Source organism: Lutra lutra, chromosome 2 (genome assembly GCF_902655055.1).
Source record: "Lutra lutra chromosome 2, mLutLut1.2, whole genome shotgun sequence".
NCBI classification, from domain to species: domain Eukaryota; kingdom Metazoa; phylum Chordata; class Mammalia; order Carnivora; family Mustelidae; genus Lutra; species Lutra lutra.
In genome coordinates, this window is record NC_062279.1 from 39,451,587 (window position 1) to 39,457,983 (window position 6,397).

Genomic DNA, 6,397 nt, shown 5'->3' on the forward strand with positions numbered 1-6,397 from the left:
ATAAAGGCAGGGGGTCCCTGAGCCAATGCTCTGTGTAAACTCTTTCTCTGCACAGCCTTGCAGGCAATTCTAATGTTGGCTCTCCATCCCTTAGACTGAGGGAGACTTTCCCCTGTTCTGGAGTTTGCTCTTAAATGTAAATTCTCCTGGAAATGCACAACCTGTTTGACCTGTTAGAACCCCACAGATGACTGATAAGGAAAAGGAGCAGGCTTGAATCAGCGGTACCAGTAATGAGGGATGTGACCTGAGCCAGGGCTTTCTAGATCGTGCTGAGCTAGCGCATTGGAGGTGCCGTGCGTGGACTAGAGCAGGGCCCCGGACACAAGCTCCCCGGTGTATCTCGGGCCTCGAGATGGGGCATCTGTGGTGTTGGTTGATGTCTGGCCTAGACAAGGCAGTGTGAGAGAAAGAAGGAAGAGATGCCAGGAGAGGGATCAGAAGGCTGAGGCGGGCAGCAGAAATTGAGGGAGGACCGGCTCTTGTAGGAGAGGCCAGATTTCCAAAGATTCTGAGGAGAGGTGAGATGAGAGCTGACTTTGAGGTGGGGAAGTAAGGCAGGCGTGTCCAAAGTCAAACTGTGTTTCCATATTTTTATCTAGCTGTGGCTTCTCCAATGAGAAGGAGAACTTGTGTGTGTGGCTTCTCTACAGAGAAGGAGAACCACAGTGGGGAGCGGGGGTGTCAAGTTAGCTGCAGAGCATTAGAGCTAGGACATCAGATAAGAGAGTGGCTCTGTCCTACTTCCCTGTAATATTGGTTGAAGTGATAAGGGCCAGAGGCCTTTCCTGCCCTTTATGTTTCGGCAGGGAAGGAGGGGTCTTTCATCTGAACTCCTGTGGGGGCTGATTTGCTCCTGAACAATTACGTTTAAATCCTTAGATCACACAGAGATTGGAGTCTGGGTTTTGGCTCCTAAAGCTTGAGCAGTGGAGTAGGGTCTGTATACCTCGATGTATGTTACATGGTGTATATTACAGGGTGTGATCCAGGGGCAGACAGGGAGAGTCCTTTCCTACCACTTGTCAGGATACCTACAATTCCACCTTTAGAAATGCATTCCGGTAGGTTTTTAGCCCCCAGTTAAAATGCTAATTTAATCACGGCCTTCAAAGTAGTCTCCAGCGGGTTAGAGCTGTCTGTTGGCCTCCAGGGAACTGCAGGCCTGAGGTCTTGAGGGAGAGAGGGGTACACCAAGAGGGACCAGGAGATTAAGAGGAGGGGTTTCAGGTCACCAAGAGGTACCCTGCAGCTTTGCTACAATACACCTAAATGACTCAGACCAGATTATACCTCCCTAGGAACCTAGGAACTGGGGCCTTTGTGTTCCTATGAAAAAAGAGATTATTTTTCTTAGGGGAAGCCTGAGCAGGAGGAGGTACAATGACAATGGGGGCCTTGATTCTAGTCAAGGGATTGCTGCGGAGGAGGAAAAAGAAAAAAGAAATCTTGGTGAAATCACATCCTGGGAAAATTTTATCCAAGCCCTTTGCTTTCAAGGAAGAGAAGTTAAGACGCAGGCCCAAGTAATACGGAGACAAAATGGGCTCAGGGAAACCGGAAGGAAATATTGCTATAGCGCTTTCCCAGGCTGGCCTAATTTCTTGGCGGCCCCCATCCCTTGAAGATTGTGTGAGTCACAAGTGGGGACCCCTTATCACGGGAGTGGGTGCAGGGATGGCGCATGAGAACAAGGATGGCACTGAGACCCCAGCGGTCTAAGAAATGATGTGATGTCTGTGGAAAGTCCAAGAAAAGAGAAATGGGCAAGAGCCTTAGAACAAGATGGTTTGGGACCAGAAGACAAAAATTTTATGTATAATCTAGGGAGATTTAATTTTGTTAGCCATCAGGGTGGTTTTTTTAATATCTTATTTTTTATTTATTTGAGAGAGAGAGAGAACATAAGCAGAGGCAGAGGGAGAAGGAGAAGCAGACTCCCCGTCGAGCAGGGAGCCCGATATGGGGCTCAATCCCAGGACCCTGAGATCAGGACCGGAGCTGAAGGCAGACACTTAACTGACTGAGCCTCGCAGGCGCCCCAGCCATCGGGGTTTTTAGGGAGTGGGGTTGATATCATAACAGATGTGAGGTGGTGCTACATGACATTCGTTTTCTGTGCCTTCACCCCAGCTAGAGACTCTCAGATTGCTCAGCTGTATCAGTGACCTGAATTCCACATAAACACCGAGAAACATCGAATAGGCTGAAAGCCTGAGAAGTGTCTTTCTTTCTTTCTTTCTTTCTTTTTTAAGATTTTATTTATTTTTTTGACAGAGAGAGAGAGTGTGGAGGCCGAGAAAAATGAGGCCGACCCGCCTCAAGTTTAGCCTTAGCACAAGCGCAGCCATCTTAGCTCCAGCAGCCTCTCAGGCCCCTGCGACCAGGGGCTGAACTTTAGTTCCGGGAAAAACCGCAAAATGGCCCAAGCGTCAGTTACAAGAAAAACCGCAGAACGCCCTAGTAGTAGCCAACCAGGTATTCTGCATGATAACAGAAACTGGACCTTGAGACACAGGGTCCACACCCCCTACTGGCAATCCCCTAAAATAACATATAAATACCCCTGCTTTAACCGAGCTCGGGGTCCAAGTCCCTACTCCGCTGCGTCGGGTACACTTGGGCCCAACCTCGAGCTTGCTGAATAAACCCTCGTGTGATCGCATCGGTGTTGGCTCCTTGGTGGTCTCTAGGGTACGAAACTTGGGCACAACAAGAGAGAGCACAAGCAGGGGAACAGCAGACAGAGGGAGAATCAGATTCTCCACTGAGCAGGGCGCCAACGCAGGACTCCATCCCAGGACCCCAGGACCATGACCTGACCCAAAGGCAGACACTTAACCAACTGAGCGAGCCACCCAGGCATCCTGAGAAGTACCTTTTTTTTTTTTTTAATTTTTTAAAAAAGATCTTATGTATTTATTTGACAGACAAAGATCACAAGTAGGCAGAGAGGCAGGCAGAGAGAGCGGGGGAAGCAGGCTCCCTGCCCATCAGAGAGCCCAATGCAGGGCTCGATCCCAGGAACCCAGGAGCATAAGGCAGAGGCTTTAACCCACTGAGCCACCCAGGCGTCCTGAGAAGTACCTTTAAATATGGTTGTTTTGTTAAGAATCATTCACGAGGGATGCCTGGGTGGTTCAGTGTGTTGGACCTCTACCTTCAGCTCAGGTCATGATCTCAGGGTCCTGGGATCGAGCCCCGCATCGGGCTCTCTGCTCAATGGGGAGCCGGCTTCCCCCTCTCTCTGCCTGCCTATTTGTGATCTCTCTCTCTCTCTGTGAAATAAATAAATAAAATCTTTTTTTAAAAAAAGAATCATTCACGAGATGGTAGTGGAGTTCTTTGTACTATTCTTGCAACTCTTCTGTAAGTTTGAAATTATTTCAAAATAAAAAGGTAGGGGCATCTGTGTGGCTCAGTTGTTGAGCGTCTGTCTTTAGCTTGGGTCATGATCCCAGTGTCCTGGGATCGAGCCCTGATTGGGCTCCAGGCTCAGCAGGAAGCCTGCTTCTTCTTCTCCCACTCTCCCTGTTTGCATTCTCTCTCACTATCTCTCCCTCTCTGTCAAATAAATAAATAAAATCTTAAAAATAAATAAAAATAAAAAGGTAAAAATTGGGTTATTTTCTTGGGGAAGTAATTCTACTTCTGAATAGGGGTGCTGACCCCCCACCCTGTTAAAATTCCTTGTATACCTTTTGACTCCACCCTCAAAATAGCTACTAATAGCCTACTGTTGACTAGAAGCCTTACCGATAACAATTAACATGTATTTTCTGTGTTATATGTATTATATGCTGTATTCTTACAATAAAGTCAGCCAGAGAAAAATGTTATTAAGAAAATCATAAGGAGGGGCACCATAGTGGCTCAGTCATTAAGAGTCTGCCTTTAGCTCAGCTCATGATTCCAGGGTCCTGGGATCAAGTCCTACATCGGGCTCCCTCGTCAGTGGGAGGCCTGCTTCTCCCTCTCCCATTTCCCCTGCTGTGTTCCCTCTCTCGCTGTCTCTCTCTCGGTCAAATAAATAAAATCTTAACCAAAAAAATAATAAGGAAGAGAAAAAACATTTACAGTACTGTACTGCATTTTTTTAAAAGTCTACATATAAGTGGACCCATGCAGTTCAAACCCACGTTGTTTAAGGGTCGATTGTATGTAGCACAAAGAAATAAATTTTTTAAATTCCTCAAGAAGAAAATGTAGGTATAAAACATTATTTTGGCTATCTGAAAACTAAGAATAACCTATGTCCAAAAATAAAGTACTAGTATGTTAGTATAATGCAATATTACATAGCCATTATGATGATTAATAATATAATTACATAGAAAATCAAAGCTGACTATAAATTACCCCAAAGAAGTAGAAAACAAATTGTATTATGCACTGTACTATAAACCAGGTGAACACCCCATGTATGTACTAATAAAGACTGGAAGAGAAAATCAAGTGTTTGAGTGTTGTACTTTTTGGTGATATTTTTGTCAATTCATCTCCTGATACTTTTAAATTGTTTTAATAAAAAGAGACTCGCTGACTCCACAGTGCACCCAAGCTAGTGTGACTGTATCCAGTAGTCTCTCTCTGACAGAGGCACCGGAAGAACAGGCTTGTCTAGGACAACGTGTTGGAAGATTAGAAATTTTCCTTAACCTGTTGCAAAGTTACCCACGCATTTGTTCTAACTCTTCTTCAATACATCTCACTTTCAGTCAATTCCCTTTTGGAGTGGATCAAGTTTCTCCCTCCTGATTCTCTAGAACAACTTCCTGTCCTTGTTTCTAAGCTACCCCTTTCACCTCTGAGACATGACCTCCAGTTTCAAACTTCTAGAATGGGTAAACAAGTAGCTGTCCACCTGCACTGGCTCCCTGGTGAGGGCTGTTGGCCAGAGCCTGCGGCTCTAAATCAGGAAGTTTGTCTTTTTTCTCCAAAATTAGTTGGATGACTCTGGGCCAGTTTGCCCTCTGCTTTAGCTTCTTTGAGAGCAATAAAGTCATGGGAGTATTATTTGGCTCAAGTAGGGTAACACAGGAAAGAAAACACTTTGAGGCAAGTGACATAAAATTGGTGATTTCAGGTGTTGGGTTTTTTGTTTTTGTTTTTGTTTTTGTTTTTTGACAGAGACAGACACAGGGAGAGAGCGAACACAAGCAGGGGGAGTGGGAGAGGGAGAAGCAGGCTTCCCTCTGAGCGGGGAGCCCGAGGCTCGGCTCAATGACAGGACCCCGGGATCATGATCTGAGCTGAAGGTGGACGTTTAACCAACTGAACCACCCAGGTGCCCCAAATTGGTGATTTAATAAGCCCTTTTGTAAACATTTTTTGCAACTCTGTACTCTCTTCTAAGCAATATTAGTGGCACTACTGTGAAAAAAACCCAATGCTAATAATATTTTTTTCTTTTAAAAGCAATTTTGCGGGCGCCTGGGTGGCTCAGTGGGTTAAGCCGCTGCCTTCAGCTCAGGTCATGATCTCAGGGTCCTGGGATCGAGTCCCGCATCGGGCTCTCTGCTCGGCAGGGAGCCTGCTTCCCTCTCTCTCTCTCTCTGCCTGCCTCTCTGTCTACTTGTGATCTCTCTCTGTCAAATAAATAAATTAAAAATAAATAAATAAATAAAAAAAAAATAAATAAAAATAAATAAAATTTAAAAAAAATAAAAATAAAATAAAAGCAATTTTGCAGGGGCACCAGGGTGGCTCAGTCAGTTAAGTGTCTGACTCTTGATTTTGGCTCAGGTCATGATCTCAGGGTCGTGAGATTGAGCCCTGCATTAGGCTCTGTGCTAATGGAGTGTGGGGTGTGGGGTGTGGGGTGTCTGTGTTCAATTAATTTTGGGTGACTTGAGCTACTCTAATCCCTTACTTTATACTTGAGGACACCGAGAAGTGTCTGCCCCAGGGGCCAGTGTTGGAGTGCTGGTCTCCTCCGTCTGCCTTTATATCCGGTAGCCTCTTGGAAGTCTTTGATCTGTCTCCTCTCAGCCTTCCCTGTCATTTCTTTTTGTTCTGAAACAAAAAGCAATAACCAAAACCAAATGGGCACAGATCCCTCCATCCCTTCTGCCCCCAGGCTGACCCCAAAATGTGAGGTCTTTGCCATGTGTGGTAGGGACAGGCTCCTCAGAGAGCCGCCCAGCCCTCCTCACCTCTGCGATGAGATCATCGGTGATAGGGGAGCGGGATGATTACACAGGGTAGGCTCTGCATCAGTTCTGGTCACCAGCTGGGGAACAGCACATGTTTGGGGCGGCAGGAACATACTGTTTACGCTGGACCCACCTTCCTGCTGCACCATCACAGCACTGTGCCCTGGTGGCCTTCTTCCTGAGTCAAGCATTTTTGCCCAGTGAATAAAGTTCTGGTGTAGCTTTCCACAGCTCTCTGCGTC